Below are 25,844 nucleotides of genomic sequence, written 5' to 3' on the forward strand. Positions count from 1 at the left end.
ATGGAGCAAACTTCACGTTCCAGTTCTTCATTCAATGTGGTTGAGAAATTTGGGTTTCTGTGAATGAATAAGAAAATATTCATATGTATAAAACATTTTTTATTGCCGTGATATTTTTTCAAATTGTTAATATTTTCTTATTTCTTGTACGACATAATATTTGTTTATCATTTCAGATTCAATGCAAATTTTTGTTAATTCCACATTCTAATATTTATCTGAATTTGGGACATTACAAAAGGAGTCTTTTTTTAGGGAAATAATTGAAACATTGTATGACTTTGTATACTCAATTAAGAAATAAAATGAGAATTTTAACCCCTAGCCAAAAAATGAGAAAGAAAGAACGTAACTATAAACAATATAACTGCAGCATCTGCTTCTGGCTGAAGTACATATTGTTCGATGTCATTCACCGCCACAGCATCAGGATGAAACACATCTCTAACTTTTATTCCAAAGTTGTGAAGAACTGCAGCAGCCACAATAACATTCCCACTCTTTATATGAAGATAGTAACTGTTCTCGAAAGAACAGATACCATCGATGACCGTGCAGCTTCTCTAGAATAAATGATGGTTAATTGAAACCCTCAGCTGCCGACAGGTGTTGTTGACATACCTTGATGGGGACAGCTGAAAATATGTGCACCGACTGGGACTCGAACCCGGGATCTCCTGCTTACATGGCAGATGCTCTATCCATCTGAGTCACTGAGGACACAGACGAATAGCGTGACTGCAGGGACTTACCCCGTGCACGCTTCCGGTGAGGTCCACATTCCCAAATGTCCACAATCTACATACATAATGTTTCTAATAGATACTTTGCCCATGCATTCGTTACTCGCGCCCGCTTAAGTTGACAATTCCCATAAGAGTTTGGGCAACCTGTGTGCACTCGCACAGACGAAGGTCAATGGCCGAGTAGCCATTTAACTATATATGAAGATAGTAACTATTCTCGAAATAGCAGGTGAGGGTTGCAATTAATTATCATTTATTCCCACACTTGTTTGGTTTAAATGGCATTGTTGTAGTGAGAATTTGGAAATGTTTCTTCCAAACACTGAATGCTCCCTCTATTACACATCTGGTAGCAATATAGGCTCTATTGTAGTGCCGTTTGGCTCCTGTGTGGGCTCAGAACACAGGCATCATAAGATGTTTGGAGACAGCACATCCACTATCTCCAACAAGCAACCCGTCATATTATCCACTTTCAAATTTTGGAGCAACTCTACTATTGTCCCCAATGCATGCATATTGCGTAGAACCTGGCTAACGGCTTACCACAATCAAATTCTTCATATTGGCATCACAAATGATTTTTGTATTAATAGAAAAGAAATTCTTACAATTTCTTTATAGTTCTGCTTGTGCTCCAGAAGGACAAAGTATGGGTAATATGTACACAATCTATGGCCCCTATGACAGTTGGGATTCCACCAGTTTGATAGAATTCCCTTTTGTTCTTTGATATATTTTCTTGGCTCTGTGGCATGGATGCATACAGTGGCTTTAAGGCAATTAAAGCGTTCATCACACTGTGAAAAGCTCTTCCAGCAGTAGTACGATGGATATTAATGAGATCTCCTGCTACAATTTGATAAATACCTGTGCGAAAGATTGGCAGTCCACAAAGAAGTTGCAGCCTAGGAGACAAAGCACGCACGGTTCCTATAAGGATTATGCTGCACTAACGGCTCCAGCATACCAAGCAGCAACTCAAAAGATTCCTTACGAAACCCAAACCGCTCTTTGAAATTACTGTTCCTGACATCACAAATGGGTCTCTTCTCTCCATTACAACCCTCATTTTTGGGATGTTCACTCTCCTCCATCTCCATATATTCTTCGTAGTCCAGGTAATCCATAGAATTCGACACTTAACTCACAGAACTCAAAGATCGCACCTTACTCTCGTACTATACTCCTACTACTGCCTAGGAGTAAATTTTGGCCTAGGAGTAAATTTCCTCCTTAAGTTACTAACATAGTAATGTACTCTTCAGTGGTGCTCTCCAGCAGTAATGGAGTAAATAAATTTACTTCAGAAGTAAATGAAAAATTTACTTCTGGAGAAGTTTACTCCTTTAGTTCAGTACTATTGACCGGAAGTCGCCGATTTCCTTCTCTCTTAGTGAATTACTACTTTAGTTTCACTTACTCCTGGTTGGTGCTTGCCACACCTAGTGTTGAGGATGACTGTTGTTATAGGATATGAAATGTGATTAGCCTGTACAATAAGTGCACTGGCTGTGTATTGAGAACCTGTCGATAGAATTCAAAATACAACAGTCTGTGAAAAGAATCCTGGTTATATTCTTTCGGGAATCATGTATGATACTCCTATAGACCAGAATCCAGATGAGCTTGTGAATACTGAGACACACAGAGGATGTGTGCAGCTACTCAAAATGAGAAGAATCAGAACTTTTGTTGCCTGATAATGCTAATGCTCCAGGAGCACCTGACTGGAAAATAATTTCATTGGGCCAGAAGGCAAAGAATCCATGCACATATTGTAAAGGAAATTTGAGCATGAGTTTAGAAAGTATACAGAAGATTAAAATGATACCACACTTGTCTCGTCCTTTTGTATCTGATGAATGTGGATAGCATTGTCGAGGTGAAGTCAATTATTTTAAAAAAGTATGTTTCACTTCTGAATTAATATTTACTACTTCGGTGAATGAAGCTGTAACAGTTATTTTATAAATTTATAATACTTCACTGACCTCAATCAGTTCCGCGCAGATGGATACAGTAAGTTATAAAAAGAAGTTATACTGCTGCGGGTCTTGCGACACAAGTCGTCTGCTGCTTCTGTTGCCTTTGTTATCATGAAATGAAATTCAGTTATGTAGAAGCATTTAATAAATTTTCTTCCCATTTGTTAGTTAATTGTCAGATGTGATGAGTTCTTGCAATATTGTACATCCATTTGAATGTATTTTGGAGTTGGATAATAATCTCAAAAACAGCAAGTGAAAATAAATTATTATTGTGCTGTTGAGCTCATTTAGTGTTGTTAGAAATGACTGTAATTCATTGAACAATATTAAAATTATAAGAAACTTAGCTTTGGTTTTATAATTGTCCTCTGTATGCTGATTTCAGTGGATCATACATGCAAGCTGTGGAAGAATGCATATGGTTATATATTATTCATGCACTCTGAAAAGGCACTTGGCGCGGTTGCTGATCGAGGATAGTTCAGTCGATAAAAATCAAAGGTTCATGATTGGCATTAATGCCTTTCTGTCACAGTCAGTTTGCACTGATTGCTTTAGCAGAAAGCATTGAGTAATCTTTGATGTATGAAAGCAGACATGGCACCTGGAGTGAACAATACATGAAGCAAAACTCAGCACAGCAAAAACAACACAGAACGATGATGACAGTGCCTGTACACACTGCATTGTATGTTGGGCTAGGTTGGTAGCAACCTGAAACAAATGAATTGTTGTTGTTGTGGTCTTCAGTCCTGAGACTGGTTTGATGCAGCTCTCCATGCTACCCTATCCTGTGCAAGCTTCTTCACCTCCCAGTACGTACTGCAACCCACCTCCTGAATCTGCTTAGTGTATTCATCTCTTGGTCTCCCTCTACGATTTTTACCCTCCACGCTGCCGTCCAATGCTAAATTTGTGATCCCTTGATGCCTCAGAACATGTCCTACTAACCGGTCCCTTCTTTTTATCAAGTTGTGCCACATACTCCTCTTCTCCGCAATTCTGTTCAGTACTTCATCATTAGTTATGTGATCTACCCATCTAATCTTCAGCATTCTTCTGTAGCACCACATTTCGAAAGCTTGTATTCTCTTCTTGTCCAAACTATTTATCGTCCATGTTCCCCTTCCATACATGGCTACACTCCACACAAATACTTTCAGAAACGACTTCCTGACACTTACATCTATACTCGATGTTAACAAATTTCTCTTCTTCAGAAACGCTTTCCTTGCCATTGCCAGTCTACATTTTATATCTTCTCTACTTCGACCATCATCAGTTATTTTGCTCCCCAAATAGCAAAACTCCTTTACTACTTTAAGTGTCTCATTTCCTAATCTAATTCCATCAGCATCACCTGACTTAATTCAACCACATTCCATTATCCTCGTTTTGCTTTTGTTGATGTTCATCTTATATCCTCCTTTCAAGACACTGTCCATTCCGTTCAACTGCTCTTCCAAGTCCTTTGCTGTCTCTGATAGAATTACAATGTCATCGGCGAACCTCAAAGTTTTTATTTCTTCTCCATGGATATTAATACCTACTCCGAATTTCTCTTTTATTTCCTTTACTGCTTGCTCAATATACAGATTGAATAACATCAGGGAGAGGGTACAACCCTGTCTCACTCCCTTCCCAACCACTGCTTCCCTTTCATGTCCCTCGACTCTTATAACTGCCATCTGGTTTCTGTACAAATTGTAAATAGCCTTTCGCTCCCTGTGTTTTACCCCTGCCACCTTTAGAATTTGAAAGAGAGTATTCCAGTCAACATTGTCAAAAGCTTTCTCCAAGTCTACAAATGCTAGAAATGTAGGTTTGCCTTTCCTTAATCTTTCTTCTAGGATAAGTGGTAAGGTCAGTATTGCCTCACACGTTCCAACATTTCTACGGAATCCAAACTGATCTTCCCCGAGATCGGCTTCTACCAGTTTTTCCATTCGTCTGTAAAGAATTCGCATTAGTATTTTGCAGCTGTGACTTATTAAACTGATAGTTCGGTAATTTTCACATCTATCAACACCTGCTTTCTTTGGGATTGGAATTATTACATTCTTCTTGAAGTCTGAGGATATTTCGCCTGTCTCATACATCTTGCTCACCAGATGGTAGAGTTTTGTCAGGACTGGCTCTCCCAAGGCCGTCAGTAGTTCTAATGGAATGTTGTCTACTCCCGGGTCCTTGTTTCGACTCAGGTCTTTCAGTGCTCTGTCAAACTCGTCACACAGTATCGTATCTCCCATTTCATCTTCATCTACATCCTCTTCCATTTCCATAATATTGTCCTCAAGTACATCGCCCTTGTATAGACCCTCTATATACTCCTTCCACCTTTCTGCTTTCCCTTCTTTGCTTAGAACTGGGTTTCCATCTGAGCTCTTGATATTCATACAAGTGGTTCTCTTTTCTGCAAGGGTCTCTTTAATTTTCCTGTAGGCACTATCTATCTTACCCCTAGTGAGATAAGCCTCTACATCCTTACATTTGTCCTCTAGCCATCCCTGCTTAGCCATTTTGCACTTCCTGTCGATCTCATTTTTGAGACGTTTGTATTCCTTTTTGCCTGCTTCATTTACTGCATTTTTATGTTTTCTCCTTTCATCAATTAACTTCAATATTTCTTCTGTTACTCAAGGAGTTCTACTAGCCCTCGTCTTTTTACCTACTTGATCCTCTGCTGCCTTCACTACTTCATCCCTCAGAGCTACCCATTCTTCTTCTACTGTATTTCTTTCTCCCATTCCTGTCAATTGTTCCCTTATGCTCTCCCTGAAACTCTCTACAACCTCTGGTTTAGTCAGTTTATCAAGGTCCCATCTCCTTAAATTCCCACCTTTTTGCAGTTTCTTCAGTTTTAATCTACAGTTCATAACCAATAGATTGTGGTCAGAGTCCACATCTGCCCCTGGAAATGTCTTACAATTTAACACCTGATTCCTAAATCTCTGTCTTACCATTATATAGTCTATCTGATACCTTTTATTATCTCCAGGGTTATTCCATGTGTACAACAAATGAATATCAGTTTAAAATCCTACACTGTCTTGTAACCTTTGTTGATTCTGGTATTGCTAACAGCCACCGTGCTTTCTGTCTGTCTTGGAGTGCTTGAATTGTACATTTCTCTGAGGTATGTTTGGTTATTGCCTCCAGAGAGTTGAATTTCAGGTGCTATGAGTACAGAAGTTCCACCAGTGCATAGTTGTGAGTGTTTCACTTTTTCCATTGAAAGTCTTTGTGAATAAAAAGTTTCTTTTCTTTACTGAAAGAATCAAGTATTTTGAGTAGAGATTTTGAAACTTGGCTTGCTGATCATTGTTTGTTTCCCATTTTCTAGTAAATAGTGAATTGTAGCTCTAGAACTTTTGTATTCTGATACAAGAGTTTGAAATTATTATGCAGATGTAGTATAATGGCAAACAGTTGGTACTGCATACATAGTCATTCTGTAAATATTACTTCAAACTTTCTCACTGATTATAAGTCAATATGCTCTGTATCGTGACATATAGTGTGACCTTTTTTTTTTTCCAACAACTTTTGAAATTAGGAAGTACATTACATACAGTAAAATTCTTTCACTATTTGGCAACACACATAAGCAAAACTTTGCTATATACAATGGAGGCATACTTGTAATTTGTTGACAGATTACGATCCAGATGGTTGAGCAGTATGAAGTTGGTTGTTTCTGTGATCCTGACCACACCAGTAAGGATGAAGGCACATGATCCAGAGTTCACTGAGGTGAATTCTGCTCTGTTTGCAGAACTTATGTTCGTGTACGAATTGTAATTTGTTTCTGTTGTGAATACGGATTCTGGACATGTCATACCTGAATTTGAAGGAAGTCATAGTTGTCAACACCAGGGATGCATCACTGCCATCTCACAGTCCCATGTGGAGAGGTTAGTGGTAATGGTTATGTCATATGTTGTGTGTCAATAGTCTTGAGGCTGCTGTGACTTCAGAATTTATTAGTGAGTGTGCAGTTGACATAGATTCTAGGAAAGGAAACAGCTGCTGTTTTTTTTTTAATAATACATTGCAGTGCTTTCCATATTTTCCAGATAATGTCTGTCTGTTTATTGTTGTTAAAAATATTAAGCTTTTTATGTTTCATTCATTTTGTGTCTAATGCTACCTAAACATACATACAGTGAACGTTTGTGTGATGTTTACAGTGTTGTGTTTTATGCTCACTTGCCAGATAAAGTTAGCTGTGCAACTCATTGGGAGATAAATTGTTTTGGTTTACTCTAAAAGTAGCATCATGTATGATAAATGTGGATGCCGTCAAAGGTTGATTAATATGGAAGAAACATGATAGGACTGCGGGTTGATGTTTCACTGGGGTGATTGTAACAGGGAAGCCAGTACAGTATCAGTATCTCCCATGGAGTAGTAGTCTGTACAGTTGAGAAAAGAGACTTATGGAACAGGGAAAAAAGATTTGTGCCCTTCATGCAGAATTAGAAATGGCATTTTTTGAATTACATAGATTGAAGAGAGAAAGAGAAAATGGGTACTGGGAGAAGGTGACAACCAATATGCCAAAGGAGAAAATGTAAGAATTCACATTTCAATCAATCTGACTTGTTATTTGAAATGGAAAAAGAGGCTCAACCAGTTTTTGAGCAAACTAAAGTGCAGCAGATCTGAAGGAGCAATTTTAAACCTAGGTCAGTAGAAAATTCAAGTAGGTAGGGAAAGGGTCCTCCTGTGTGGTAGCAGTCATGGGAGGTGTAGGCCAAATGCTACAGCAAAAGCTAAATGTAGAATACCAGGTCCCAAGCATCCTAAACCTAGTGCCAAGCTTAGCCAGGTGACAGGGAACATAGGGGCTTTGTGGAGAGATTTTGATGAAGATCAGATACTAAAAATAGGAGGAGCAGGAAACAGCGTGGCTAGAAAATTAAGGGTGTAGTATTAAAGGTGACATGAAGGAAATAGGAACAGCACCTGCACCTGAATAGGAAATGGAAGGACGGATTAGCCAAGCACCTTGCAGGAATTGTAATGGCAACCAGAAGTGCACAAAGCAAAATCCCTTTTGTGATGTGAGTCAGAAGGGTACATTTTTTTGGATAGAGTCAGGTTATAAACACACTCTTGAAAGACATTTGAACAGAACAGAACTATAATATGTATAAGAAAATTGAGAAAAGTAAAATTAATTTGTTTCGTCTGAATAGTAGGGAGCTGAAAAACAAGATAGTTGAGCTTCATGCATGTCTAGAACAGTGTCGGCCATGGCATGCCAAACTTCATGTGAGCACAATGTGTGGGCAGAAGCCTGGGCTGTCCCAGCTGTGCTCGGTACTTCTCAGAAGTACTCAGTACAATACAACGTTTCATTTAGCATTGCGGTGTGGCATTTTTTCGGCAGCACGACTCTCTTCAGTTTGGCAGAATTGTGGTGGCAGCACTGTTTACCCTTCGCTATTTGCTTGTGGCGCAAAAGAAGCTAACTGGTCCAGTGGCTGTTTACACCAAACATGCAGTCTAGTGGCCTATTTCCACAAGCCTTTAAAAGGAACAGAAGAGAAAGATAAGAATTCTCGGTATCTCTTTTGTGATACACTGTCACATAATCAATGGGGACTGCAGATTTGCTGTTGAACAACATTACAATACCACACAGAAAGAATTTAAAGGGTGATGAAAGAGCAAAAAGTTATAATGATTGACAAATTGGATTCATTGTGCTATACATCAAGAAGCACTTTGTGCTAAATTTGCAGGCATGGAGCACATGATGAAATTGGTGGTACAAACAGTAAATTTTCTGATGTTGCACTCATTATCCCCCTGTCAGTTCCAATAGTTTTGAATGCAAGTGAATGATAAGTGTTGAAACTTTATACATCACTTCAAAGGATGTTGGTTAAGTCAAGTGGCATGACTGGAACAATTTTTCAATTTAAACCCATTACTGTTGAATTTATGAAGGTAAAAGGAGAGCAGGAACAAATATTAGAACATTTGGAATAGAGTGCAGACCTCACATTTGAAGAGTACTTGACTACCCGCTGTCCACAGTAAGACATTGCAGAGTGAGAAACAACTTATTTCTGCTTGGATGAGGATACATTTGAAAAGAAAATCATGTTTGAAAATGACAAATCTTGACAAAGAAAATGTGAGGTTTGAAGAATTCATTGTGGCCTTGGAAGATTTACAAGGGCAGTTTTCTAAACATTTTGAGCCGTTTTTGGGACCATTTGCTGTTTCAGTAAAAGCTCCCAGTGCCACTGTGCAGGTACAGAGGTTACTAATTGATATGCAGTGTAATTCCTGTTCAAAATGCAAATTCTTTTACATTAAAGCTGTCCAGGACATCTGTCTTGTTTTCCTCAGTTAGTGTTTACACATCTGCATAATGATGTCACAAAAGTGCTACAATATTTCGATCAACATATCTGCGTGAAGGGCATTTTTCCTATTATGAAACTAAAAAAGTCAGGTAACTGTGCAGCTGGGATAAGTGCTATGTCATTCGTGCAATCCTTTTTGTGTAGAGTTATCACTGAAAAAGGGATTGTTGCAACATACATAAAATTTGGATACAAAGTCAACAATATTGAAACAAATTGTTCTCAGGTAGATCAGAACCTAGAAGCATGGGCTTTTGAGTTGTTACTGCAGAATACTTCTGTTGTAAATGCAGAAGTGTACAGATCACATCCAGCAAACTTTCAACTATTTATGAGGGATCTTGGTGCATTATTGCATGATAAATCTTTGTGCATTATTGGGCTACCTGTGAGACAAGAAGAAACAGTTAGTAGTTTGTGGAGGTTTCAATGTAGGTTTCTTAAGAGGTAGGAACAGGAAAAATGAACTGGAATCACAACTTGGGTGTTTCAATCTAATTACTGTAGTTAATTTTCCAACTTGTGCAGCAAGATGGTAGGAAGATGATTGGTAAGATTTTTTGTAGACAGTGCTGAGACTGAAACAGGTGATTTGTACCCAGTTGTTAATGGACTATTAGATCATGATGCATGATTAATGGAAATAAACATTATAGCATCTTACAGCTTTGAGGCAGGTTCATACAAACAGTGAGGCTTATTGATTACACCAGGATACATTGCTTTAAGAGTAACTTAAAAGAGGTGGTATCAGATTAGGTATATATAGAAAGTGATGCCCATGTCAAATTCAGTCTATTTCTTAGTAAATTTGTGTCAGTTTTTTGAAAGTAGTTTTCATAAAAAATTAGTAAGCAATGGGTAACTAGGGAATTAAAATCACATGTAACAGGATGAGAGAAATTTGTATAATGACCAGAATAAGTCAATATTGAACATTAGTTCCACACTCCAGAAAATGCTGTAATATTTTAAGGAAAGTCATTAAAATGTCAAGAAGTATGCATGTGTTGACAGAAATTAATAATGCAAACAATAAGATCAAAACTGTATGAGATATTGTCAGTTGGAGGACAGGACAGCCAGTCAATGTAAAGAGTCCATAACAATTAAACTGTTGTTCCAAATTATTCGCTGAATGTGAATTTTGTTTCAGCTGCAGGGCTTATAGCTATATTACCCAATTGTGATGTATGAAAATTTGTGCCGGATTGGGTTCAAACTCGGATTTTCTGCTTATTGCAAGTGGTTGCCTTAACCATGTCAGCTATCTGTTGACGCTCCCTGGCCCGATCCAAACCTCCAAATGTCAGTCTCCACATCCTTAGATTGTAGTATTACGTACAGCTGCCTTTAAGCTCGCAACATTACTTGGTTCCTGCTCAGACACAGTGACACTACCACATGGAATTGAGGCCAGTTTTACAGTTGTATGCCCTGTCTCAGCATATGATACAAGATATTTTTTTGACAAACAGCAGCTGTATGAAATATTTTTGCTAAATTACTTGCTCAATGCGAATTTCGTGACATCAGCTGCAATGGGTTTAGCTGTAATACCCAATTGCGACATATGAGTATAAGTAAATAAGACCATGACATAAGGAAGTGGAAAGTGACATATGCAGGATTGAAACGAGCCAGGGAGTGTGCATGGATAGCCAAAATGGTTAAGGTGCCCACTCATGATAAGTGGGAAATGCAGGTTTGAGTCCAGGTCCATCGCAAATTGTTACATGTCACAGTTGGATAATACACCTATACCCATTGCAGCTGTCATGAAATTCATTCATTGAATAATTTGGAATGATATTTCATACAGCTGCTGATCATCAAATCATATGTAAGTAGTAATTAAACTAAATGACAGTGTTGTGACTAATAAATTCACAAGTTGTGAGTACTTTTAACGGTCACTTTCTTAAACACAGCAACAAGAATTGGATTAAATGGTTCAGTTGAAGAAACAACACAATGTATTAAAAATATCATTCCACAAAACTGTAAGCAACTTTGAAGTGGCATCAACATTCTTCACAGTAATTAATAGAATTCTAAAAATTCTGAAAAACAAAAGCTCATATGGTGCTGATAGAATTTCAAACAGAGCTCTGAAAAGTTGTTCTGGCTTAATAAGCAATGTCTTTGGTGATATATGTAATGCATCATTGGGACAGGTAATTTTTCCATACAGATTAAATTATGCAGTTGTTAATCAATCTCTTAAGAAGGTGACAAAAGACTTAGTATTATCATCCATTTCCCTTACTGACATCTTTTCCAGAATATTCGAAAAAGTAATGTACTCAAGATTAGCCGCTCATTTAAGTAGGAGCAGTACATTTAGCCATCACAGTTTGGTTCCCAAAAGGTTTACTTGATAGAGAATGCTACTTATACAATCACTCACCTTAAATAATAAAATATTGTCTGTTGGTATTTTTTGTGGCCTTTCCAAGGTTTTTGACTGTGTAGATCATGTTACCCTCTTAGAAAAACTCAAATTTTATGGGCTTATGACTTTATACATAAATGGTTTGAATTATACTTATCAAACAAATTGCAAAAAGTTTTGTTGAATAATCCAAACAATGTTGGGATGGTAGAAAAATTTAGTGACTATAGTGGGGGGATCACAAAGGGAGTCCCAAAGGGTTCACTGTTGGGTCCACTCCTATTCCTTGTGTAATTGAATGACCTCCCACTTAACATTCAACGAGCAAAATTGGTACTTTTGGAGATGATGTGTTATAAAAAGTCTCATTAGAGAGAAAGTGACTGATGAGAGTGATGATGATATTTTTCAAATAATTATTAAGTGGTTCTCTGAAAATGGACTTTCCCAAATTTTGAGTGGACACACTGCCTACAATACTGTACAACAAATAGTCATACCAACATTTGATATAACACATGAACAAGAGTAAGTAAAAAGGGTAGAGTGATCCAGATTTTTAGGTGTGCATATTGATGAAAACTGAAAGTGGAATACGCGTATAACTGACTCTCAAACCATTTCGTACAACTTTCTTTGCTCTTCTTATTATTACTAGTCTCGGAAACAAACAAATCAACCACCTGACATATTTTGCATATTTATCTCAGTAATGTCGTATGGAATACTTTCCTGGAGTAACTTATCACTTAAAAAGAAAGTATTGATTGCACAAAAGTGAGCAGTAAGGATGCATTATGTTCACCCTTGATCACCATGTAGGCTTCAAGAGGTGAGGAATTTTAATTGCACCTTCACTATACATATACTTAGTAATGGAATTTGTAATAAATAATCCATTGTAATTTGAGAAGTATAGTGGTGTCCTCACCCTAACACTAGAGGAAAAAATTACCTTTATTACCAATTATTAAAGCTGTCAGTAGCTCAGAAAGGAGTTCAATATGCAGCAACAAAATTTTTTGATCATTTACCTTATAATATAAAATGTCTGATAGACATAGTTTTAAATCTAATCCAAAATCATTTCTAGTGACAACTCTTTTTATTCCAAGGATGAAATTCTGTTTAAAACCTGGTAACTGGTGAAAAAAAGTAGTTTTTAAATGTTGTTTCATAAGTAGAACTAAAAAAATAGTTTCATTAATGTTAACACTTATCGTGTATACATGTCCTACATAACTCTCATTATTCCACAGAATGATATCTTAACAGCTGATACTTTATAAAAATTGTCTGTACTTCTTTTCTGCATTTTTTTCTGGAATTATTTCCATTGATCACTGTCATTGCGTAGGACTGTTGTTAACAGTTCAGGTCCAACTAATAGGTGCTAATTCTGTTACACATTGACTTGTTTTCTCATATAAAGGAATTTTGTTCACATGACATTTGAGGAAATTTATGTGAAGCTGGCACATAATATGAAATGTTTAATTCTCTAAGTAATGACAGAAATGTTCATGTTTTCTTGATTTCACTGCATAGGCTCAAAAAAGCACAGAAAGCTACTGGATTTTCTTTATATACATTTTGTGTATGGAGAGATATCATTTTGCACTGTGGGAAAACGAAAATTCAAGAAAAATAGTCTCTGTGCATATTTCAGAAGCCACCATTGGTCCTAACTGTGTAATATTGGACTTTTGTGCAATTCAGGCTGTAGAGATTGTGTCTTTTAATACTTGCATCACAGTGATGAAAAACTTCTTATGTAAAGTAAATACATAAAAGAAAACCTTATAGTCTCAAGGTGATTTAGTTGCCAACAATGTTGATAGTCAGTAGATGGTATGATTGATTGTAAGCAGTATCTAGTAAACCTACCACAAGGTATGACTCATTAGTTATTTACTGGGAAGTCAATTTATTGGACATGCATGTTGCCCTGCTTTGTCTCTTAGACGTCTAGTAATGTGGCTGACATGTTATAATTTCACTGTCATATGTATCATCTTTTTGTTTTTTGACTTTAAACATAGCATTGCCTCTTTTCAGCATGAGCATGTGTTTTTGACAAGTGCTCCATAACTGAAACTGTTCAATAATAAAATTGAATATGCAATGAAAGAGGTTTATACCTTTCAGTTACGAATATTTTGAGAGTGGGGAAAGCCTGGATGGAGCAATACGTAAAATAAGGGAAAGACATCAACTCGCCTACAGTAGAATGATGAGAGACTGCATGACCGAAAAAGAGCTAGTGCTCAAAAGCTAGTGTGAATGTTCTTACATTAACATACAATGTGAGAAAAAATTATTTAAACTGGTTAAGCATCTGCTACTTGCAGATGCGCTGCAAAAACATGAAAACGTAAAATTTCAGCTGTAATCTCATTTAGCTTAACTACACGACTCGTACTTGCAGTCAGGTGGTTGTGTTACGCAAAGATTAGAAGAGCTTTGTAATATGGAATAGTAAAAATAATCATGTAGGATGTTAGAGAATGGGATTTTGTCTTAACTACATTGGAAGGGAAGGCAATGGGAATGCTGGACATTGTCAGTCAGTCTTGTGTAGTACTTTTGAACATGTTTTCCGAAACTGTCTTGAGCAACTAGCGAGATAGCACACAAACGATAGTTGGTATGCGTGTTTCAACATCTGCAAGATGATGTCTATACAAATTTCTCGTAAGCCGTGTAAAGAGCGGCACTAGTAGTGCCACTATGAAGATGTAAATCAGGTTTGCTTTAAATATACACTGTAACAGTCATGAGCATTTGTTACCTATGAGATTGGAGGTGGTGAGTTGATATTAGCCAAGAATGCCCTTAGGCGACAAAGATGCCATTATTATTACCTCATAGAGTTCAAATAAGGTTGTGCAATAGGGGTACGGGATACTGGATGTTCCTCCCGTGATATTTCAGAAAGTCTTGACAGGAATGTAGCCACTGTGTATCATTCCTGGCAGTTGTGGTCATGAAAATGTATGGTCAGACTGAGAGGAACAACTATCATGTTCGGCACATGGCCCAGACGCTTCATACTGCATCTGCAGCAGCAATTTGAACAGCAGTTGGCAACACAGCAACACAATGAAATGTTACAAATTGGTTACTTCAAGGACAGGTCAGAGCCAGATGCCTGTTAATGTGCATTCCACTGACCCCAAACTACCACCATTTGCAACTTTGGTTCTGTCAGTTGAGAGTGGGATGAGAGGAAAGAGTGAAGGTCTGTTGTCTTTTTTGATGAAGGCTGGTTCTGCCTCGGTGCTAGTGATGGCTGTTTGTTGTTTCGAGGGGAACCAGTTGAGGGCCTGCAGCCAACCTGTCTGCATGCCAGGCACACTAGACCTACACCTACACCTATGGTCTGAGGTGTGATTTTGTGTGACGGCACTCTTGTGGTTTTCCCAGCATCCTGACTAAATTTGTTTATCAATGTGGTGATTTGATTTGTTGTGCTGCCATTCATGAACAGCCTTCCAGGGATTGTTTTCCAACAGAACACTCAACCATAAGCCTCTGTTGTAACCCAACGTGCTCTATAGTGTGTCAACATGTTGCCTTGACCTGCTTGATCAGCAGATCTGTCTCCAGTAAAGACCTGTGGGACAGTATTGGACAACAACTCCAGTGTCATCCACAACCAGCATTACCCATCCTTGTATTGACCCACCAAGTGCAACAGGCATGCAACTCCATTCCACAAACTGAAACTGACATCTGGCACCTGTACAAGACAATGCATGCACATTTACAAGCTTTCATTCAACATTCTGGTCGTTATACTGGTTTTTAATGTAGCGGCATTAATTTTTTAGGCCTTGTAGTTGCAAACATGTGTGATCTTATCAATGGCATCAGTATAGAGAGAGGAATTAGTGACCATGATGTCATCATAATGACTAGAGTTGTTAAAGATAATCAATCAAGAAGGCAAGGTGAGTATTTATGACAGAAAGAGCAGATAAGCAGTTGTTAGCATCCCACTCAAACAGTGGTTGGACATCATTTAGTTCCAGTATGATGTACATAGAGGAATTGTAAATTGTGCTCAGGAGATGTATGTAATGAGTAAGTGCATTGACTGAAAAGACCCACTGTGATCTAATAATAAAATTTGGAAAATGCTGAGGGAACATAATCTGTTTCAGTCTTGATTCAAAAATGAACACACAAATGATGACAGCCAAAAATCAGTAGAATTCATGTGGCTGTAAAAAGATCTATGCGCGAAGCATACAGTTGCCACCATCATACGTTAACAGAAGACTGTCTGAGAACCCAAGAAAATTTTCCCCCTATATAAAATCACTAAGTAGGTCTAAGGTTTCTATCCAGTCACTTGTCAACCAGTCTGATGGCACAGTAGAAGATAGGAAAAGTAAAGCTGAAGTTTTAGATTTTGTGTTTAAGAAATTGTTCGCACAGGAGAATCGTACAAACGTACTTTTGATTGACTGTCACACAGATTCCTGCATGGATGACATAGTAATAAGCATATCTGCTGTAGAGAAATGTGGATGACATAGTAATAAAAATCCCTGGTCTAAAGAAACATCTGAAAGAGCTGATAGCAAATAAGGATGCCAGGTTCAAATGGAATTGCAGTTTTGTTTTACGAAGATTACTCAATGTAATTAGCCCTTTATTTAGGTTGCATTTATCACATATATCTCAACCAGCACAAAGTCCCAAGCAACTGGAGGAAATGTATTTCAAATATAATAAATTTCCATTGGATGGAAAATCTTTTGTCTGCGAATCAGGGCGATTTTAGAAAGCATCACTAATGTAAGTGAAAGATAATTAGAGCAAGAGTGAACTTGGAAAGAATAGTTTTACTATACTCCAAGCGTACACACCTCAGCAAGGGTGCAGCGAGGAAGAAAAAATGAAATTCCTTGAAGATAATGATGATAATTGGAGATCTGAATGCTCAGATCGGCACGGATAGAAATGGATATGAGGATGCTGTACAAAGAATGCCAAAAATTAAGGAGCGGAGGTTGAAAGAAGAAGAAAATACGAAAAGTTTCCAAAATCCAGTAGCACAAAAATTGCTAAAACTGAAAGGGGTAGTGTAGAGGAAGAGTGGAACCTGTTTAAAACATCAATAGTTAACAGTACTGTGCAGATATGCGGCAAAACAAAGATTAAAGTGAAAGACAAAGAAACCAGTTGATGGAACAATAGGGTAAAAGATACAATTAAAAAACATAAAATGGCAAAGAAAAATATGGAGTTTGAAAAAAGATATCAGAATTAGGTACTGGTACCTAAAGATGAACATAAGGTGACAACACTGGAGAAGGATTAGCAACAAAAGAAACTCCAAGCAAAGAGAATTGTGAAAGAAGAAAAGGAGAAGAGTTGGGAAATATTCACCCAGAAACTAGAGCAGGATAGCAGAGGGAACCAAAAACTGCTGTATAGGTTATTGAAAAGTAAAAGATCTGATAGAGAAGACATAAAAGCGATTGAAACGGAGGATGGGGATATTATCAGGGACATGGAAAGTATCAGAGAACAGATGAAGAATTATTTTGAAATCTTTCTGGATGGGGGAGGTGGACAAGAAAGTGACACCGAATTCATTTAATTAGAGGAAGAGCAGGATCCAATTTCTTGGTTAGAAACTGAGAATTCCCTGGAAGAGATGAAAAATGGGAAGGTGGCTGGAGTAGATGAGCTGACAGCGGATATGATTAAAGCTGCAGGAATCCATGGAATACAAGGGTTACATCGGGTGCTGGGGGTGATATGGAAAGAAGACAAGGTGCTGGATGAATGGAAAAAAGGAATTGTAATATCATTGATCAGGAAAGGTAGTAGAAAGAAATGCACCAACTACCGAGAAATCACACTATTATCACACTGCCTTAATATAATGGAAAATATCATAGAAAAAAGATTGCGGAAAATTTTAGAACACCAGCTAGAGGAACAACAGCATGGGTTCAGAAGTAATAGGGGAACAATAGATTTCATTCTCTCCCTCCGTCAGTCAATGGAGAAATATTGGGAAAAAGGAAAGGACTTGATAGCTGTATTGGTGGATTTGGAAAAAGCATAGGACAGTGTACCAAGGGATAAAATATGGGAATGCTTGAGAAAACATAATGTTCCTGATTTCATTAATTAAAAAAGTCCAGATGCTGTACGATGGTTGTGAGAGCAGAGTACAGGTATGAGGTGGAAGATCAAAATGGCTTAAGACAAAAAGAGGTGTTCAGCAAGGCAGTTCGCTCTCCCCTTTACTCTTCATTGCACTTATGGACACAATCATGAAAGAAATCAAGGAAGAAGAAAATGAAGATATCAACGCTTTTGTTTTTGCTGATGACATCGCCATTTGGGGAGAGACGGAAATGGAGGTTCAGAGGAGACTAGATTACTGGAACACAAAATTTAAAAAATTCAAATTACCTGTGAGTAGGAACAAGACAGTGGCAATTGAAGATGAACAGACACCCACACCGTGTCACATCATACTGGAGGCGGAGAAGGTTGAATGTGTGAAAAGCTTCAATCATCTGGGTAGCATCATATCACGCAGTGTAAGTTCCAAACTAGAAGTCTTAAACAGAATAACAAAAGGATCTAGCTTCTTTCACCAAGTACGAAATCTAATTTGGGACGAGGAAGTCCCTAAAAGAGCCAAATAGACCATGTAAAAAACTTATCTCCTGGCAATCATGATGTATAGTCTAGAGGCCTGTGTCATAAATAAGACAGAAGAGAGTCAAATACAAGCATGTGAAATGAAGTTCCTTAGGTCAGCTCTACAAAAAACTAGTAGAGACAGTCAGGAATGATTATATAAGGAGAGACCTGCAGGTGACATTGACTATAGAGGAGAGGATGAGTGCTTTGGTATTGAAGTGGTTCAATCATGTGAAGCGAATGCACCTGTCTCGAATTCTACGCCAGTATTTGGAGATGGAGGTATCAGGAAGAAGACCAGTTGGGCGGCCTAGAAAGAGATGGACAGACCAGGTTAAGGAAGATCTCAAGAGGAAAGGAGTAACATGGGAAGTAGTGGAGAGGGAAAAGCTGTACCAGGACAGAAACCAATGGAGGCATATTGTTCACAAAGTTCTTACCTGGCTCACTGGAAGGAAATCCTGACGATGATGATCAATCATGCGAAGCTCAGATTGCCCTTTTCTCAGTTAATATCCTATGAACAACAGTTGAAGGGCGGCAAGCGGATTCCATATTCTTAGATTTCCAAAATGCATTTGACATGATGGCACGTGGCAGACTATTGACAAAAGTACGAATGTGCAGAATAGGTTCCCCAATATGCGAGTGTGTCAAAAACTAACAGTAACAGCACTCAGTACATTTTTTGCAATGGTGAGTGGTCATCAGAGACAAGGATATCATCAGAGTGCCCCAGGGAAGTGTGATAGGACTGCTGTTATTTTCTATGTACATAAATGACCTGGCAGACAGGGTGAACAATAATCTGTGGCTGTTTACTGTGATGCTGCGGAGTACGGGAAAGTGTTGCCATTGAGTGATTGTAGGAGTATAGAAGATGACTTAGACAAAATTTCTTGTTGGTGTAATGCATGGCAGCTAGCTCTAAATGTAGGTTAATGCAGGTTAATGGGAAAAACAAATCTCTGATATTTGAATACAGCATTAGTAGGGTGCTGCTTGACACAGTCATGTCAATTAAATATCTGGGTGTAATGTTGCAGATCGATATGGAATGGAACGAGCGTGTAAGGATTGTAATAGGGAAGATGAATGATGGACTTCAGTTCATTGAGAGAACTTTTGGAAAGTGTGATTCATCTGTAAAGGAGACAGCATATAGGCACTACCGTGACCCAGTCTTGAATACTGCTCGAGTGTTTTGGATCTGCACCAGATCGGATTAAAGGGAAACGTTGAAGCAGTTCAGAGGTGGGCTGTTAGATTTGTTACAGATAGGTTCAAACAACATGCTCAAGCTAGAGAGAATTCTTGATCCACTTTGAAGGAAGTACCAGAAATTTGCTGTATGTGGTGACTTCAATATAAATTTTGTATATCGTCGGTGAAGAAACAATACCGCGTAAGTAGCAGAGTAAGAATTTTACACGAGACACAAAAAACTGTCTAAAATGCCTAATACATTTCACAGCGGCGCTAAATTTGCATTGTAGCACTACAAGGAAGTATTGGATCAAATAAAAATGTGAAAATAATAATTATATATATATATATATATATATATATATATATATATATATATATCGACTTTTTTCACACCTTTATCTCTCCCTATATATTATTTTTTTTATTTTCACTTTAGCCTCATGTTACCCTTCCACCTTCTAATACCATGTCAACCTCACACCATCCCTACAACGACCCCATTAAATTTTATTTACATTCCCTCCGCAAACATGCCTTCACCCTAGCCAGATTATGCTCCCATATTTTATTTACTCAGGCTTGTCTGACATTTGGCATTACCCCCAAAGGCCTCACACTTAAAGTTCCCATCTCTGGCTGTAATCCTTCTTTCCATAGAGGGAAACATTCCACGCGGGAAAAATATATTTAAAAACAAAGATGATGTGACTTACCATACGAAAGTGCTGGCAGGTCCATAGAAACACAAACAGACACATACATACACACAAAATTCAAGCTTTCGCAACAAACTGTTGCCTCATCAGGAAAGAGGGAAGGAGAGGGAAAGACGAAAGGAAGTGGGTTTTAAGGGAGAGAGTAAGGAGTCATTCCAATCCCGGGAGCGGAAAGACTTACCTTAGGGGGAAAAAAGGACGGGTATACACTCACACACACATATCCATCCACACATATACAGACACAAGCGGACATATATATATATATATATATATATATATATATATATATATAATAGAGGGAAACATTCCACGTCGGAAAAATATATCTAAAAACAAAGATGATGTGACTTACCAAACAAAAGCGCTGGCACGTCGATAGACACACAAACACAAATATACACACAAAATTCTAGCTTTCGCAACCAATGGTTGCTTCGTCAGGAAAGAGGGAAGGAGAGGGAAAGACGAAAGGATGTGGGTTTTAAAGGAGAGGGTAAGGAGTCATTCCAATCCCGGGAGCGGAAAGACTTACCTTAGGGGGGAAAAAAAGGTTGGTATACACTCGCGCATGCACACACACACACACACACACACACACACACACACACACACACTGTTTAGAAAGCTTAATTAAGGCACATACGCGGAATTGTCTCGGCATTTATGCCATGATCTGTTACTTATGCGGTATTTGTTTGTCAGTCTCCCGGCGCGATTTGACACATTTACATTGCTATTTGGTGCTGAGAAAGCTTGTAAGAACACATTTTGGAGCATTAATCGTGTTTTATTGAAAGATTTCATAGAAACATTTTAAATAAATATACTGTGTACATAGTTCCGATAAGGTCTGCACATTTCTTCAAGAAAAATCCTAAACGTCACTCAAAGCAGCAACAGAGAATTACACTGCACTGATACTCATCACATAGTTACCTCCGCGATAATTTTCATTCATGAGGAATGTTGTCATAATGACTATGACAATCTTTAGGAAGAACAGATTTAAGTTTTTTTCTTGATTTTCAGTCTTTCCCTGCATAGTTTCGGGAAGCAAACATCTCCAAGAATTTTCCTCGGATACCTCGGTAATTCTTGCCACACCCCGCTGAAAGAGCAATTGTAGTAAATAATACCATTTGGTCGGTACTGTAGCGCCCTCAGATGGGTAACTGTAGACTCATTTTTTACAGCTCTTCCAGGCCTAATTGAGTCGTACAGCTACAAACTTTTATCTGGGTAGTTGATGAAAAAGAAATAATCTAGGTAATGGACTTCGTTTGGCTTTGGCTTTTTTCTCGCTTCTTTAGATACCATAGCACATTTGCTAGGAAGTGTAACTTCACATCGTTTAAGCTTGCACTCAATGGAACAGTGAACTGAGTCACATTCCATCTGAGTATGGCCTTTCTCCAAAAACTTTTGTGTAATCAATACTGTGCATCAATTGCTAATCTTAAAAGAGCATTTGATAATATCACATTTCTGTTCTGATATGTGCAGCAGTCAGAGTACAGAATGACTTGAACGGGATGTTCCTTAATCAGTCTGGATAGCGTGTCCACGATGCATGAGGAAAGCATGATGCAACCAAATCACCTTGTGTTTCATCAAACCAGTAACGTACTGCATCACGACTTTCTAAATTATACATTATAAAGTTATGAACAGCCAACTTTGTTTTATAATAAACTGCACTTGCACTTAACATTGGAGCTACTTTCATGCCCTGTAAGTCTATGATGTACACTGAGAAGAGCTTCTGCTGGACTTCTTTCTTGTCAGCATTTCTTGTCAGCATCTTTTTCCATCCTTGCCTGCTCTTTCCGTTCTGTGTGTTGCTTCCACACGTCTTATGTCAAGTTACCAAGCCTGTAATTACAACACAAGTTGCACAGGTCTTTTTGGGGGGAAAATAAGCTAATATTACCATCTTCTAAAATCAAGTTAAAAGTAGCCCGACTTAATGGTGAAACCTTCTCTTCATGACATTTTTTCACATATAATCAATACAGCTGCTGTTTGGATTGTAGAATAGACTGAAGGTACAAATTCGAGGAGGATTTCCTGCAGCAATGCGACGGAAGTTTCGGAGGAGTGTCCAGGAATTCTTTCATGAAGGTTCTCTCATCTTTCTTCTTCGTCTGTTTGATTCTAGGTCGTGACGATTCTGTATCAGGACTCATCCCATGTGTGGAATTACCCAGCCAATATCGGGCAGTCCATTCTTTAATCCCAAGAGTATTGAGAAACATCTTTTTGCATACTTTATGTTTCCCCAGCTCATTTTTCAAATGAGAAATGAGCATCCCTTTTCTCCTAAGTTCGCCAGTGTTCTTCCCTGGACGTTTAGTTGGAATTACGTCCACAAGGTTGTAACGTAAACCTTCCTCTGATCCCATGACAATGTTTCCCAAAATTTTTAAATACTGCCAGCTTATCTTCAGCAGAAAACTGATGACACTTCCTTTGAACAGATTTCTGGCACATCTTTGAAGTACATGTTGGACCTAATTTTCGTGCCTCTCTTAGAGTATCATGAGTGATTTTACCAATTAGACTTCTTTTGTATCTACGAGGGTTATTTTTTTAAGTAAGGGCCGTTCGCTCCGCAGAGCTATTCAAAACAAAAGGCGCAGCATGCTGACAAAAGGAGTTTTGCTCCAGCACGATAACGCTAGGCCTCACACCTCTCAAAAGACTCGGGATTTGATTGATTCTTTTGGCTGGGAAGTTTTGGACCATGCACCATACAGCCCCGACCTTGCTCCTAGCGATTTTCACCTTTTCCGGTACCTGAAACACCATCTTGGCGGGCAGCGCTTCAATGACGACGATGAAGTGAAAGCGGCCGTGAACTCTTGGCTGTCGGAGCAGGAGGCTGAATTCTTTGAAGAGGGAATTAAAAACTTAGTTGTACGGCATGACTAGTGCTTAAATAAACAAGGCAACTATGTAGAAAAATAGGTAAAAGTGTGTAGAATCAGAAAATAAAAGTTTTTTACAAAAGTATTTGTATCTTTTTTTTAAAAACAAAAATGGCCCTTACTTAAAAAACAACCCTCGTAATATACGCCTGTCCACGCATTCTCAGAATTTTATTGGCATTTTTCTTCCAATCTTCAGGATGTGGTTTAGACTTCCTTTTCCTGTCACCATAATATTCTTGGCCTTCGCTGTCAGAATCATTATTGTTCCCATGATCTTCCAGTAATTTATTGGCAAACAATGAGCACCATCGCGTAGCAATGCGTGTGAAGTACTGTCGTCTCTAGTGGAAACTGTGACTCTGGTTTCATTTTGAGCATTGTTGGATACAGCCACTGAAGTTTCTAGATGGAAAAATATTTATAAATTAATTATGCAGACAAAGATGAAGCTCAAATTCATGTATTTATGAGAACAACAGCATCAGTAATACTATTAACAATAATCCCAAGAAAATTTACCTGCGTCATTAGATGTTGCAGGAACAGTAACCGAGAACCCCAATTATGAAATTAATTCTTCTTCAGTAAATGTAACTTCAGCGTTATGACTTTTCTCACCTGTTGTTTGTTGTGCATTTACAGGAGACCCTACAAGAAAGTGGACAGTCTAGAAACCTTTGGCAGAAATGAATAAAGCACAGAACGAGTGAGGTGGGGCTAATCTGATTTATATCATAATAAGACACTTGCAGTGCTACTAACATTCAAAAGTGAATAATATAACAATTTCTTACCGCTGTTCAGTCACCCTCAGGAACAATTCTGCTCTTTCATAAGCTGATTTCAGCTGAGGAAGAATTTCTTCTTCAGTAAAAAGTTCATCATCTATATCGCTGTCCATTATCACGAATGGAGCTACAAGCACGGAACCACTTTCAAGCACTGTTAAGTACGTAATAATGCAGTAACAATGTGCTGTGGCTGCACGCGCTTTTGTATTTATGCGGTATTGTTTACAGTTTCCATAGATTGTAGATATGCTTTATTTAATTCTCTATAGTTCTGCAGTATTGCTATCTATTTCTTTGCTGTGTCATATACGCGGTATTGTTTTAGATAATTTTTTTGTGGTAAATAATTAAAAATTCGGAACTATGGCGTTAAGAGCAGATGCGCGTACGTTTAACGACAACATCGGACTTAAAAACAAAAAATTAGCAATTTGTCATTTACGCGGTATTGTTTCTTCATTGACGATATGATGGTGCAAGAAAAAGGATTTTGGTAGATCTCCTAAATTCATATGATCTGATGCAGAAGGTTTTTTCCAACTAGGGTGCAAGGGAACAGTAGCACTCCCATATACAATATTTTTATTCATTCTTCATTATTAGATGGGCATTCAGTTAGTAAAAGGGTGAATGGCCTTTCAGACCATGATGCACAAATTTTAACACTAAAAGACTTTTGTGCTCAAACAAATGTCACATATAATTACAAACCATGTTGGAAAGTTAATCCAACAGCAATAGGGAGTTTTTTAAACCTTGTCGAGGAACGTGTAAGAGGGGCAGGATGTTGATAGTGCCGATAACATATATGATAAATATAATGCTTTCCTTAACACAATTCTCATGCTCTTTGAGAGTTGCTTTCCATTAGAATGTTCTAAACCGGGTACTAGCAGTAATAAGCATCCTGAGTGGCTGACTAGTGGGATAAGGATATGTAGAACAAAGCAGGAATTACATCAAAATGTTAGAAGTAGTCACATTCAAGTTACAGTAGCCTATTACAAACAGTATTGCAAGGTGCTTAAAAATGTTAATAGGAAGGCAAAGAGTATGTGGTATGCAAATAGGATAGCTAATTCACTGGATAAAATTAAAACCATGTGGTCAGTTGTGAAGGAAGTGTCTGGTCTGCAGCACAAGGTCGACAGTTTAAAGTCAGTTTGTAGTAAAAATATTTCTGTTACTGATAAATCAGATATATGTACAGTATTTAACAATCATTTTCTGAGCATCGCTGATGAATTGAATAAAAATTTAGTTTATACAGGGAATCATATAATTTTCTTGGCAAATGCCTTTCCGAGATTGATGTCTGAAATACAAAAGGTTTCGAATGCTAGGCTTATTTTTTGATTTAACTAATGCATTTGATTGTGTTGATCACAAAATATTGCTCTAAAAGTTAGACCATTACGGAATACGGGGAGTAGCTCACAATTGGTTCACCTCTTACTTTAGCAACAGACAGCAAAAGGTCATTATTCACAATGTTGAAAATCGCTGTGATGTGGGGTCTGAGTGGGGTACATTCAAGTGGGGGGTGCCCCAGGGATCAGTTTTTGCTGATGACACGAGCTTGGTAGTAGAGGATGTTGTGTGCAACATTGGCTCAGTTTCAAATAGTGCAGTCCACGACATAAGTTCATAGCTTGTAGAAAACAAACTAACGCTAAATCACAGTAGGACTCAGTTTTTACAGTTTCTAACGCACAGTTCAACAAAACCTGACTTTTTAATTTCACAGAATGGGCATGTGATTAGTGAAACTGAACAGTTCAAATTTCTTGGTGTTCATATAGATAGTAAACTGTCGTGGAAAGCCCACGTTCAGGATCTTGTTCAAAGACTTAATGCTGCCATTTTTACTATTCGAATGGTATCTGCAGTGAGTGATCCTTCAACATGAAAATTAGTCTACTTTGCTTACTTTAATTCGCTTATGTCGTATGGTATTATATTTTGGTCTAACTCTTCCCATTCTAAAAGGATATTTTTTGCT

General features: G+C 38.0%; 1 protein-coding gene across 1 annotated transcript in view; it reads left to right on the forward strand.

Moving 5' to 3' along the window:
• Positions 1-25,844, forward strand: part of LOC124545625 — a 409,511-nt gene that overhangs the window by 19,051 nt on the left and 364,616 nt on the right. Inside the window, exon 4 of the mRNA XM_047124572.1 lies at positions 6,394-6,651. The gene's annotated coding sequence lies outside the window, so the exon portion shown is untranslated. The remainder of the gene's footprint in view (positions 1-6,393; positions 6,652-25,844) is intronic.

Source organism: Schistocerca americana, chromosome 8, assembly GCF_021461395.2.
Source record: "Schistocerca americana isolate TAMUIC-IGC-003095 chromosome 8, iqSchAmer2.1, whole genome shotgun sequence".
Lineage (NCBI taxonomy): Eukaryota > Metazoa > Arthropoda > Insecta > Orthoptera > Acrididae > Schistocerca > Schistocerca americana.